The following is an 11,422-nucleotide window of genomic DNA, read 5'->3' as shown; positions in this document are numbered from 1 at the left end:
TGGTAATTTGGGTCTTCATCCTTTCTTTTAAACTTCCCAAGAAAATAGATGCTAAACCTCATGCTAGAGCTATGTTTTAAGATGTCCTGTATCATTCATCAGTTAACGGGTGCAATAGGTAAATAGCATTTTTCGGATCCAGGTTAGGTAGCTTTTGTTTTTTACTCTGAATGGACTAGCACCATATTACACAGAGGTATTTGGCCTGAGTAGGTAAGCTATGTCATCTGAATACTGAAATCTGTGTTCAAGGAGAAGTGGAAGCTGATGCAGACAAGAGTTTACTTTACAAAAAAGCATGAAATAGGAAACATTTGTAGTCGAAGCTCAATGCAAGAGAGGTGGAAGCAAATTTAGAAGGAGGACAGAAAGACAATTCTATGTTGAATTGATCATGTTGTCGATCAGTTGATCAAATATTTTGATAAATAAAGAAAGAAAAACTTGAGCTGATACCAAGAAATATTTTGTGAGAAGCAAGAAACCTCTCAGACTTTTCCGAAACCCAGCTTTGAACAAGGGACTTTTAGATTTTCAATCTAACACTCTCCCAACTGAGCTATTTCATCCAGCTGGCCATTTTGGCGTTCTATTGTATTTTTGATAATTGTTAAAGATAAATGCAGACCCTGGTCATTCTATCTGCATGTGCAGTTATGTGTTAAATTGTCCAATATTATTCAGCAGCTAAATTGGTCTGATGGGTGAATTTCCTTTTTAGGAGCCAAGTTAGTTAGAAGATGTTTGTAAACTATGAATGGACTTATACTCAGACACACAGACCTATATGGCGAGGGTAGGCAAACTAGGTCATCTGACTACTAACAGTTTTGTATAAGGGGAACTCGAGGCTGATGCAGGCAAAGCTTTACTTTCAATTAAAGGAAGAATTGGCAAATAAAGCAGGTAAAGTTGAATACAAGAGAGGTGGAAGCAAGTTTGAAAGAAAGACAGGAAGTAAATAATATGTTGAATTAATTGTATTGTCGATTATCTTGATAGAAGGTTTTGATCATTATAAACAAAGTCAATATGAGTTGACTCAAAATAGTCTTTGTGGCATGCAAAGCAGAAGTTCAAAATGTGCCGAAACCCAGGATCGAACCAGGGACCTTTAGATCTTCAGTCTAACGCTCTCCCAACTGAGCTATTTCGGCCTGCCAGCAGCTATAGTATTCAGCCTCTTTTTTTGAACAATCCCAGAACAGAGATGCAGAACCTGGATTTTCAATCTGAGGTTAGAGCTGTGTTTTAATGTGTCCTGCATTGTTCAGCAGCTAACTGGTGAAATGGGTGAGTAGCGTTTTTGGGATAAATGTTAGGTCGTTTTTTTTAAAACTCTGAGTGGACCAGCACTGTATTACACAGACGTATGTCGCCTGAGTAGGTAAGCTATGTCATCTCAATACTGACAACTTTGTTCAAGGAGAAGTGAAAGCTGATGCAGACAAGAGTTTACTTTGAAAAAAGTATAAAATGGGATAAATTCGTCATCAAAGCTGATGGCACGAGAGGTGGAAGCAAGTTTAGAAGGAGGACAGAAAGACAACTTTTTGTTGAAGTTATCATGTTGTTGATCAGTTGATAAAATATTTTGAGAAATAAAGAAAACAAAACTAGAGCTGATTTCAAGAAATATTTTGCAAGAATGTAGGATCCCCTCGCACTGTGCTGAAAGTCAGGATTGAATCAGGTACCTTAAGCTCTTCAGTCTAACGATCTCCCAACTGAGATATTTCAGCCAACAAGTCCCTGTGGCCTCCTGATGTATTATTAATAATTGTAGACGATACATACAGAACCTGGTCATTCTATTTTCGTTTATAGTTATGTGTTAAAGTGTCCAGTATCATTCAGCAGGTAACTTGGTCTAATGAGTGAATATCCTTTTTAGGGGACAAGGTAGGTAGAATTTTCTTTCTAAACTCTGAATTGACTTATACTCTGAAACACAGACCTATATGGCCAGGGTGTACAAGCTATGTCATCTGACTACTGACAGTTTTGTATAAGGGGAATTGGAGGCTGATGCAGGCAAAGCTTTACTTTAAAATAAAGCAAGAATTTGCAAATAAATGAGGCATAGTTGAATACAAGAGAGGTGGAAGCAAGTTTGAAAGGAAGACAGAAAGTAAATAATATGTTGAATTGATTGTGTTGTTGATCAGATTGATAAAAGGTTTTGATAAAGAAGAGCGTTGATTTAACTCCAAACAGCTTTTGTGAAATGAAAAGCAGAAATTGAAATTGTGCCGAAACCCAGGATTGAACCAGGGACCTTTAGATCTTCAGTCTAACGCTCTCCCAACTGAGCTATTTTGGCCTGCTGGTAGTTTGGGTCTTCATCCTTTCTTTTAAACTTCCCAAGAAAATAGATGCTCAACCTCATGCTAGAGCTATGTTTTAAGATGTCCTGTATCATTCATCAGTTAACGGGTGCAATAGGTAAATAGCATTTTTCGGATCCAGGATAGGTAGCTTTTGTTTTTTACTCTGAATGGACTAGCACCATATTACACAGAGGTATTTGGCCTGAGTAGGTAAGCTATATCATCTGATTACTGAAATCTGTGTTCAAGGAGAAGTGGAAGCTGATGCAGACAAGAGTTTACTTTACAAAAAAGCATGAAATAGGAAACATTTGTAGTCGAAGCTGAATGCAAGAGAGGTGGAAGCAAATTTAGAAGGAGGACAGAAAGACAATTCTATGTTGAATTGATCATGTTGTCGATCAGTTGATCAAATATTTTGATAAATAAAGAAAGAAAAACTTGAGCTGATACCAAGAAATATTTTGTGAGAAGCAAGAAACCTCTCCGACTTTTCCGAAACCCAGCATTGAACAAGGGACTTTTAGATTTTCAATCTAACACTCTCCCAACTGAGCTATTTCATCCAGCTGGCCATTTTGGCTTTCTGTTGTATTTTTGATAATTGTTAAAGATAAATGCAGACCCTGGTCATTCTATCTGCATGTGCAGTTATGTGTTAAATTGTCCAATATTATTCAGCAGCTAAATTGGTCTGATGGGTGAATTTCCTTTTTAGGAGCCAAGTTAGTTAGAAGATGTTTGTAAACTATGAATGGACTTATACTCAGACACACAGACCTATATGGCGAGGGTAGGCAAACTAGGTCATCTGACTACTAACAGTTTTGTATAAGGGGAACTCGAGGCTGATGCAGGCAAAGCTTTACTTTCAATTAAAGGAAGAATTGGCAAATAAAGCAGGTAAAGTTGAATACAAGAGAGGTGGAAGCAAGTTTGACAGAAAGACAGAATGTAAAAAATATGTTGAAATGGTTGTCTTATCGATCAGCTTGATAAAAGGTTTTGATCATTATAAACAACGTCAATATGAGTTGACTCCAAATAGCATTTGTGGCATGCAAAGCAGAAGTTCAAAATGTGCCTAAACCCGGGATTGAACCAGGGACCTTTAGATCTTCAGTCTACTGCTCTCCCAACTGAGCTATTTCATCCAGCTGGCAATTTCGTCTTTCTGTTGTATTTTTTATAATTGTTAAAGATAAATGCAGAACCTGGTCACTCTATCTGCATGTGCAGTTATGTGTTAAATTGTCCAGTATTATTCAGTAGCTAAATTGGTCTGATGGGTGAATTTCCTTTTTAGGAGCCAAGTTAGTTAGATGATGTTTGTAAACTATGAATGGACTTATACTCAGAAACACAGACCTATATGGCGAGGGTCGGCAAGCTAGGTCATCTGACTACTAACAGTTTTGTATAAGGGGAACTGGAGGCGGATGCAGGCAAAGCTTTACTTTCAATTAAAGGAAGAATTGGGAAATAAAGGAGGCAAAGTTGAATACAAGAGAGGTGGAAGCAAGTTTGAAAGAAAGACAGAAAGTAAATAATATGTTGAATTAATTGTATTGTCGATTATCTTGATAAAAGGTTTTGATCATTATAAACAAAGTCAATATGAGTTGACTCAAAATAGTCTTTGTGGCATGCAAAGCAGAAGTTCAAAATGTGCCGAAACCCGGGATCGAACCAGGGACCTTTAGATCTTCAGTCTAACGCTCTCCCAACTGAGCTATTTCGGCCTGCCAGCAGCTATAGTATTCAGCCTCTTTTTTTGAACAATCCCAGAACAGAGATGCAGAACCTGGATTTTCAATCTGAGGTTAGAGCTGTGTTTTAATGTGTCCTGCATTGTTCAGCAGCTAACTGGTGAAATGGGTGAGTAGCGTTTTTGGGATAAATGTTAGGTCGTTTTTCTTTTAAAACTCTGAGTGGACCAGCACTGTATTACACAGACGTATGTCGCCTGAGTAGGTAAGCTATGTCATCTCAATACTGACAACTTTGTTCAAGGAGAAGTGAAAGCTGATGCAGACAAGAGTTTACTTTGAAAAAAGTATAAAATGGGATAAATTCGTCATCAAAGCTGATGGCAAGAGAGGTGGAAGCAAGTTTAGAAGGAGGACAGAAAGACAACTTTTTGTTGAAGTTATCATGTTGTTGATCAGTTGATAAAATATTTTGAGAAATAAAGAAAAAAAAACTAGAGCTGATTTCAAGAAATATTTTGCAAGAATGTAGGATCCCCTCGCACTGTGCTGAAAGTCAGGATTGAATCAGGTACCTTAAGCTCTTCATTCTAACGATCTCCCAACTGAGATATTTCAGCCAACAAGTCCCTGAGGCCTCCTGATGTATTATTAATAATTGTAGACGATACATACAGAACCTGGTCATTCTATTTTCGTTTATAGTTATGTGTTAAAGTGTCCAGTATCATTCAGCAGGTAACTTGGTCTGATGAGTGAATATCCTTTTTAGGGGACAAGGTAGGTAGAATTTTTTTTTCTAAACTCTGAATTGACTTATACTCTGAAACACAGACCTATATGGCCAGGGTGTGCAAGCTATGTCATCTGACTACTGACAGTTTTGTATAAGGGGAATTGGAGGCTGATGCAGGCAAAGCTTTACTTTAAAATAAAGCAAGAAGTTGCAAATAAATGAGGCATAGTTGAATACAAGAGAGGTGGAAGCAAGTTTGAAAGGAAGACAGAAAGTAAATAATATGTTGAATTGATTGTGTTGTTGATCAGATTGATAAAAGGTTTTGATAAAGAAGAGCGTTGATTTAACTCCAAACAGCTTTTGTGACATGAAAAGCAGAAGTTGAAATTATGCCGAAACCCGGGATTGAACCAGGGACCTTTAGAACTTCAGTCTAACGCTCTCCCAACTGAGCTATTTCGGCCTGCTGGTAGTTTGGGTCTTCATCCTTTCTTTTAAACTTCCCAAGAAAATAGATGCTCAACCTCATGCTAGAGCTATGTTTTAAGATGTCCTGTATCATTCATCAGTTAACGGGTGCAATAGGTAAATAGCATTTTTCGGATCCAGGTTAGGTAGCTTTTGTTTTTTACTCTGAATGGACTAGCACCATATTACACAGAGGTATTTGGCCTGAGTAGGTAAGCTATGTCATCTGAATACTGAAATCTGTGTTCAAGGAGAAGTGGAAGCTGATGCAGACAAGAGTTTACTTTACAAAAAAGCATGAAATAGGAAACATTTGTAGTCGAAGCTAAATGCAAGAGAGGTGGAAGCAAATTTAGAAGGAGGACAGAAAGACAATTCTATGTTGAATTGATCATGTTGTCGATCAGTTGATCAAATATTTTGATAAATAAAGAAAGAAAAACTTGAGCTGATACCAAGAAATATTTTGTGAGAAGCAAGAAACCTCTCAGACTTTTCCAAAACCCAGCATTGAACAAGGGACTTTTAGATTTTCAATCTAACACTCTCCCAACTGAGCTATTTCATCCAGCTGGCCATTTTGGCTTTCTGTTGTATTTTTGATAATTGTTAAAGATAAATGCAGACCCTGGTCATTCTATCTGCATGTGCAGTTATGTGTTAAATTGTCCAATATTATTCAGCAGCTAAATTGGTCTGATGGGTGAATTTCCTTTTTAGGAGCCAAGTTAGTTAGAAGATGTTTGTAAACTATGAACGGACTTATACTCAGACACACAGACCTATATGGCGAGGGTAGGCAAACTAGGTCATCTGACTACTAACAGTTTTGTATAAGGGGAACTCGAGGCTGATGCAGGCAAAGCTTTACTTTCAATTAAAGGAAGAATTGGCAAATAAAGCAGGTAAAGTTGAATACAAGAGAGGTGGAAGCAAGTTTGACAGAAAGACAGAATGTAAAAAATATGTTGAAATGGTTGTCTTATCGATCAGCTTGATAAAAGGTTTTGATCATTATAAACAACGTCAATATGAGTTGACTCCAAATAGCATTTGTGGCATGCAAAGCAGAAGTTCAAAATGTGCCTAAACCCGGGATTGAACCAGGGACCTTTAGATCTTCAGTCTACTGCTCTCCCAACTGAGCTACTTCATCCAGCTGGCAATTTCGGCTTTCTGTTGTATTTTTTATAATTGTTAAAGATAAATGCAGAACCTGGTCACTCTATCTGCATGTGCAGTTATGTGTTAAATTGTCCAGTATTATTCAGTAGCTAAATTGGTCTGATGGGTGAATTTCCTTTTTAGGAGCCAAGTTAGTTAGATGATGTTTGTAAACTATGAATGGACTTATACTCAGAAACACAGACCTATATGGCGAGGGTCGGCAAGCTAGGTCATCTGACTACTAACAGTTTTGTATAAGGGGAACTGGAGGCTGATGCAGGCAAAGCTTTACTTTCAATTAAAGGAAGAATTGGGAAATAAAGGAGGCAAAGTTGAATACAAGAGAGGTGGAAGCAAGTTTGAAAGAAAGACAGAAAGTAAATAATATGTTGAATTAATTGTATTGTCGATTAACTTGATAGAAGGTTTTGATCATTATAAACAAAGTCAATATGAGTTGACTCAAAATAGTCTTTGTGGCATGCAAAGCAGAAGTTCAAAATGTGCCGAAACCCGGGACCTTTAGATCTTCAGTCTAACGCTCTCCCAACTGAGCTATTTCGGCCTGCCAGCAGCTATAGTATTCAGCCTCTTTTTTTGAACAATCCCAGAACAGAGATGCAGAACCTGGATTTTCAATCTGAGGTTAGAGCTGTGTTTTAATGTGTCCTGCATTGTTCAGCAGCTAACTGGTGAAATGGGTGAGTAGCGTTTTTGGGATAAATGTTAGGTCGTTTTTCTTTTAAAACTCTGAGTGGACCAGCACTGTATTACACAGACGTATGTCGCCTGAGTAGGTAAGCTATGTCATCTCAATACTGACAACTTTGTTCAAGGAGAAGTGAAAGCTGATGCAGACAAGAGTTTACTTTGAAAAAAGTATAAAATGGGATAAATTCGTCATCAAAGCTGATGGCAAGAGAGGTGGAAGCAAGTTTAGAAGGAGGACAGAAAGACAACTTTTTGTTGAAGTTATCATGTTGTTGATCAGTTGATAAAATATTTTGAGAAATAAAGAAAAAAAAACTAGAGCTGATTTCAAGAAATATTTTGCAAGAATGTAGGATCCCCTCGCACTGTGCTGAAAGTCAGGATTGAATCAGGTACCTTAAGCTCTTCAGTCTAACGATCTCCCAACTGAGATATTTCAGCCAACAAGTCCCTGAGGCCTCCTGATGTATTATTAATAATTGTAGACGATACATACAGAACCTGGTCATTCTATTTTCGTTTATAGTTATGTGTTAAAGTGTCCAGTATCATTCAGCAGGTAACTTGGTCTGATGAGTGAATATCCTTTTTAGGGGACAAGGTAGGTAGAATTTTTTTTTCTAAACTCTGAATTGACTTATACTCTGAAACACAGACCTATATGGCCAGGGTGTGCAAGCTATGTCATCTGACTACTGACAGTTTTGTATAAGGGGAATTGGAGGCTGATGCAGGCAAAGCTTTACTTTAAAATAAAGCAAGAAGTTGCAAATAAATGAGGCATAGTTGAATACAAGAGAGGTGGAAGCAAGTTTGAAAGGAAGACAGAAAGTAAATAATATGTTGAATTGATTGTGTTGTTGATCAGATTGATAAAAGGTTTTGATAAAGAAGAGCGTTGATTTAACTCCAAACAGCTTTTGTGACATGAAAAGCAGAAGTTGAAATTATGCCGAAACCCGGGATTGAACCAGGGACCTTTAGAACTTCAGTCTAACACTCTCCCAACTGAGCTATTTCGGCCTGCTGGTAGTTTGGGTCTTCATCCTTTCTTTTAAACTTCCCAAGAAAATAGATGCTCAACCTCATGCTAGAGCTATGTTTTAAGATGTCCTGTATCATTCATCAGTTAACGGGTGCAATAGGTAAATAGCATTTTTCGGATCCAGGTTAGGTAGCTTTTGTTTTTTACTCTGAATGGACTAGCACCATATTACACAGAGGTATTTGGCCTGAGTAGGTAAGCTATGTCATCTGAATACTGAAATCTGTGTTCAAGGAGAAGTGGAAGCTGATGCAGACAAGAGTTTACTTTAGAAAAAAGCATGAAATAGGAAACATTTGTAGTCGAAGCTAAATGCAAGAGAGGTGGAAGCAAATTTAGAAGGAGGACAGAAAGACAATTCTATGTTTAATTGATCATGTTGTCGATCAGTTGATCAAATATTTTGATAAATAAAGAAAGAAAAACTTGAGCTGATACCAAGAAATATTTTGTGAGAAGCAAGAAACCTCTCAGACTTTTCCGAAACCCAGCATTGAACAAGGGACTTTTAGATTTTCAATCTAACACTCTCCCAACTGAGCTATTTCATCCAGCTGGCCATTTTGGCTTTCTGTTGTATTTTTGATAATTGTTAAAGATAAATGCAGACCCTGGTCATTCTATCTGCATGTGCAGTTATGTGTTAAATTGTCCAATATTATTCAGCAGCTAAATTGGTCTGATGGGTGAATTTCCTTTTTAGGAGCCAAGTTAGTTAGAAGATGTTTGTAAACTATGAATGGACTTATACTCAGACACACAGACCTATATGGCGAGGGTAGGCAAACTAGGTCATCTGACTACTAACAGTTTTGTATAAGGGGAACTCGAGGCTGATGCAGGCAAAGCTTTACTTTCAATTAAAGGAAGAATTGGCAAATAAAGCAGGTAAAGTTGAATACAAGAGAGGTGGAAGCAAGTTTGACAGAAAGACAGAATGTAAAAAATATGTTGAAATGGCTGTCTTATCGATCAGCTTGATAAAAGGTTTTGATCATTATAAACAACGTCAATATGAGTTGACTCCAAATAGCATTTGTGGCATGCAAAGCAGAAGTTCAAAATGTGCCTAAACCCGGGATTGAACCAGGGACCTTTAGATCTTCAGTCTACTGCTTTCCCAACTGAGCTACTTCATCCAGCTGGCAATTTCGGCTTTCTGTTGTATTTTTTATAATTGTTAAAGATAAATGCAGAACCTGGTCACTCTATCTGCATGTGCAGTTATGTGTTAAATTGTCCAGTATTATTCAGTAGCTAAATTGGTCTGATGGGTGAATTTCCTTTTTAGGAGCCAAGTTAGTTAGATGATGTTTGTAAACTATGAATGGACTTATACTCAGAAACACAGACCTATATGGCGAGGGTCGGCAAGCTAGGTCATCTGACTACTAACAGTTTTGTATAAGGGGAACTGGAGGCTGATGCAGGCAAAGCTTTACTTTCAATTAAAGGAAGAATTGGGAAATAAAGGAGGCAAAGTTGAATACAAGAGAGGTGGAAGCAAGTTTGAAAGAAAGACAGAAAGTAAATAATATGTTGAATTAATTGTATTGTCGATTATCTTGATAGAAGGTTTTGATCATTATAAACAAAGTCAATATGAGTTGACTCAAAATAGTCTTTGTGGCATGCAAAGCAGAAGTTCAAAATGTGCCGAAACCCGGGACCTTTAGATCTTCAGTCTAACGCTCTCCCAACTGAGCTATTTCGGCCTGCCAGCAGCTATAGTATTCAGCCTCTTTTTTTGAACAATCCCAGAACAGAGATGCAGAACCTGGATTTTCAATCTGAGGTTAGAGCTGTGTTTTAATGTGTCCTGCATTGTTCAGCAGCTAACTGGTGAAATGGGTGAGTAGCGTTTTTGGGATAAATGTTAGGTCGTTTTTTTTTAAAACTCTGAGTGGACCAGCACTGTATTACACAGATGCATGTCGCCTGAGTAGGTAAGCTATGTCATCTCAATACTGACAACTTTGTTCAAGGAGAAGTGAAAGCTGATGCAGACAAGAGTTTACTTTGAAAAAAGTATAAAATGGGATAAATTCGTCATCAAAGCTGATGGCAAGAGAGGTGGAAGCAAGTTTAGAAGGAGGACAGAAAGACAACTTTTTGTTGAAGTTATCATGTTGTTGATCAGTTGATAAAATATTTTGAGAAATAAAGAAAAAAAAACTAGAGCTGATTTCAAGAAATATTTTGCAAGAATGTAGGATCCCCTCGCACTGTGCTGAAAGTCAGGATTGAATCAGGTACCTTAAGCTCTTCAGTCTAACGATCTCCCAACTGAGATATTTCAGCCAACAAGTCCCTGTGGCCTCCTGATGTATTATTAATAATTGTAGACGATACATACAGAACCTGGTCATTCTATTTTCGTTTATAGTTATGTGTTAAAGTGTCCAGTATCATTCAGCAGGTAACTTGGTCTGATGAGTGAATATCCTTTTTAGGGGACAACGTAGGTAGAATTTTCTTTCTAAACTCTGAATTGACTTATACTCTGAAACACAGACCTATATGGCCAGGGTGTACAAGCTATGTCATCTGACAACTAACAGTTTTGTATAAGGGGAATTGGAGGCTGATGCAGGCAAAGCTTTACTTTAAAATAAAGCAAGAAGTTGCAAATAAATGAGGCATAGTTGAATACAAGAGAGGTGGAAGCAAGTTTGAAAGGAAGACAGAAAGTAAATAATATGTTGAATTGATTGTGTTGTTGATCAGATTGATAAAAGGTTTTGATAAAGAAGAGCGTTGATTTAACTCCAAACAGCTTTTGTGAAATGAAAAGCAGAAATTGAAATTGTGCCGAAACCCGGGATTGAACCAGGGACCTTTAGATCTTCAGTCTAACACTCTCCCAACTGAGCTATTTCGGCCTGCTGGTAATTTGGGTCTTCATCCTTTCTTTTAAACTTCCCAAGAAAATAGATGCTCAACCTCATGCTAGAGCTATGTTTTAAGATGTCCTGTATCATTCATCAGTTAACGGGTGCAATAGGTAAATAGCATTTTTCGGATCCAGGTTAGGTAGCTTTTGTTTTTTACTCTGAATGGACTAGCACCATATTACACAGAGGTATTTGGCCTGAGTAGGTAAGCTATGTCATCTGAATACTGAAATCTGTGTTCAAGGAGAAGTGGAAGCTGATGCAGACAAGAGTTTACTTTACAAAAAAGCATGAAATAGGAAACATTTGTAGTCGAAGCTGAATGCAAGAGAGGTGGAAGCAAATTTAGAAGGAGGACA

At 37.6% G+C, this 11,422-nt stretch overlaps 3 non-coding genes across 3 annotated transcripts; all 3 read right to left on the bottom strand.

Moving 5' to 3' along the window:
• Nucleotides 1–3,999: 3,999 nt before the first annotated feature.
• TRNAF-GAA (transfer RNA phenylalanine (anticodon GAA)) lies at nucleotides 4,000–4,072 on the bottom strand. The gene has a single exon. It is a non-coding gene; the product is annotated as a tRNA-Phe (tRNA).
• A 1,096-nt stretch (nucleotides 4,073–5,168) lies between these two features.
• Nucleotides 5,169–5,241, bottom strand: TRNAF-GAA (transfer RNA phenylalanine (anticodon GAA)). Its single transcript has one exon. It is a non-coding gene; the product is annotated as a tRNA-Phe (tRNA).
• Nucleotides 5,242–10,978: 5,737 nt separating this feature from the next.
• Nucleotides 10,979–11,051, bottom strand: TRNAF-GAA (transfer RNA phenylalanine (anticodon GAA)). Its single transcript has one exon. It is a non-coding gene; the product is annotated as a tRNA-Phe (tRNA).
• Between the last annotated feature and the right edge of the window lie 371 nt (nucleotides 11,052–11,422).

The sequence above is a fragment of the Triturus cristatus genome, chromosome 8 (assembly GCF_964204655.1).
Source record: "Triturus cristatus chromosome 8, aTriCri1.1, whole genome shotgun sequence".
In the NCBI taxonomy this organism is placed as follows: Eukaryota; Metazoa; Chordata; class Amphibia; order Caudata; family Salamandridae; genus Triturus; species Triturus cristatus.
This window is presented reverse-complemented; position numbering and strand designations above follow the sequence as displayed.